The following is a 2,827-nucleotide window of genomic DNA, read 5'->3' as shown; positions in this document are numbered from 1 at the left end:
GACGATCTCTTTCCCATCTCTGAAAATGAGAATGACATAAGTGATTCTCCTGTGTATCAATACATGCTTTCACCATCAGAATTTTCTGACTCCGAAACAGTTCCCAGTCATATTGCAGAAGACATTGCTGCTAAGGATTTTTGCATAACTGGGGACGAACCATTAGATTTAAGGAAAAACAGTAAATCTGATCATGTGATCATAGATTCTGTGAAAGGAAATGTCATGTTTGAAAATAAAATTGGATTTAAGAAGAACAGGAAGATTCCTAACACTGCTGCTGAAGGGGAAGATATCACAAACATTTGTGAAGTCAATTTAAAATCAAGATGTTCAGTAACTACAGAAGTAATCGAGATGTCCGAGTCTGAGTCTTTGCCTGGGACAGAGTGGAGAAGATTTGAAAGACACAATAACATGAGAATGAGTAACCAACCCAGTGTTGAATTACCACAAGGTAAATTTGATGTCCAGTGTGTATCTTTAAATTCTACTGGGTTCGGGGAAATACAGAGCATGACAAGGCCATACAGTTGTGAAACAGGCATAAAAAGGCTTCCGATACCCTCACCACAGTTCAACAATTTCAACAATCAAGTGTCTACGTATTCAAACCAGGATATACACATACAAGAAAAAAACAGAAACTTCCAGTGCATCACAAACTGTTTACACAAAGCACAGCATGGCATTGGAAATGAAAAAGAAAAATTCAGATTGAATCAAAACTACAACAAAGTCTTGGACAAAAACAATTACTTTGAACATTTCAAAAGTGATTTTGACAGAGCTGCAATTTTTCAAAAAGGTTCCACTGAAACACATCAAGGTGATAAAATGGACATTCCATCACCATGTTGTACTGAAGAGGATTTTAAAAATCCTTGGACAAGGAATGCTACGGAAACAGTGAGTCAGCATACACCGAATAAACTACCTTGGTATTTAAAGTGCCAAGCATCAAAAACAACAGCCTTGCCTCCGAGTTCATTCCAGCGCAAGAGGAAATTGAAGGGAGAGCCATGGACCATTAGGCCTAAAAAGTCGAGAGAGATGAAACTGTCGACATTTGAAAGATTTATTATTGACTACAACAAAAGGAAAAAGAAACTTTTAGATGACATGTTAAAGTCTTATACATATGTTCCACCCAGTTTTAAAAAATACTGTAATTGACTATGAAGAAAAAAAACATTATCCACCCATTCACTGTAGTGTCTCCTGTTCAGGATTCCTCTTCAACTTCCTTGGGAATGACGCATAGCATTTGGTTAGAAACAGGACTACGAAATCACATAAACAATGAAATAATGATGTAACATTCAGCTTTTGATGGGAAGGTTATGTGCAAATCATAACTCGGGCGATTTCACTTCTTTATAGTGGATTTTGTTCAATCTAGATACAGTGGTTTAGTATAAGATTACCTCACATTTGTTTAAGTTAGCCAAGGTCAAGATGAGCAATACTATTTAAAGATTTTTTTTCTTTCTTACCAACAGTTGCAACTTCATTTCTGGACGGATTTTAATCAAGCATCATATACAATAGCCAGGTATATATTGTATTTTGAACAAGTTGTTCAGGGTTTAACTATTTATAAAAAAACTTTCTCTATTTATAGAAAATTCTGTCATCTCTATAGTAGCGACTTCATTTCTGGACAGATTTCAATCCAACATCACATCGAACAAGTTAAATATCTCTTAAGACTCTTGAAGAAAACTTCATTGCATTTATTGTTCAACATGTGGATTAAGAAATACAGATACAGTGAATTTCATCATTGGAGAATTATGTATAATGAAACAAGCAAGGTACTGGTGATGAGCTGCAATGTAGACATATTCTCTCTAACTGCCTGTTGGTTGTGCACACAAGGGAGATTTGTATTGCTTAAACCCCGAGAAGACCCCTTGCATTTCTTGGTGGTCTGGTCTATCCAGACTGATATAATGATGACAAAGGGACACTCTCCAAAAACAAACATACCAATGTTGGAAGTCAACAAAACAGGATTATTGGCTCCACCCAACAATTCTCAAGACGATGGAAATCGAAACAAATTCTGCCATCGCTACCAAACTTTCTAGATTTCATCCTCTTCAAAATATTGTTCTTATTTAACAGATATTATATACAGTTTAAATTTATTTTGTTAGTAGGGAAACAATATGTGTGCACTTTACTGTAATACATTCATGGGAAACTAGAACAGTATTTTCATGAACAACACAACCACTCAAACCACTGGTTTGATGGGGTTTATAAGTGACATGGTTATGATCTGGAAGCATGCGAGGACCTGCTAACCTTTATGGATTGTCCAGACAGATTCTTTATGACACTTCCAATTGTAAGTCAACACACATGAAAATCAGCAAGATTTGAGAACATTGCCGACAATAAATGTGTTTAAAAATATTCCTAAAGACAACATAATTTTCAATTTTAAAATTTGTTCCCTTAATTGGAATGCAGCTAGTGTTCCTAATGTATTCAAAAAAATTAATAAGATATTTCGCCTCGACCTGTATCACTCGGTATTACGCATAGTATCACAATATGCAATATATATGAATTGTATTTTCTGTACTTAAATAAGTAGGGGTCTTGTTGTTAAAAAGGCACAAATTGTTTTTATCTATAAATTCCTCAATACGTCTTCCTCTCTCGTCTGTGTTGGGAGAGCCCCACAGGCTATTATGACCATTAAAATCACCGAGGATTATGAATGGTGTTGGGAGCTGGGAGACGAGATTATTGAGTTGCTCACAAGTGAAAACAATACTCGGAGGGAGATAAATTGAACAGACGGTTATTTGTC

This window comes from Mizuhopecten yessoensis, unplaced genomic scaffold, assembly GCF_002113885.1.
Source record: "Mizuhopecten yessoensis strain PY_sf001 unplaced genomic scaffold, ASM211388v2 scaffold4121, whole genome shotgun sequence".
NCBI lineage: Eukaryota > Metazoa > Mollusca > Bivalvia > Pectinida > Pectinidae > Mizuhopecten > Mizuhopecten yessoensis.
The sequence above is the reverse complement of the archived record's forward strand: the minus strand, read 5'-3'. Positions refer to the sequence as shown.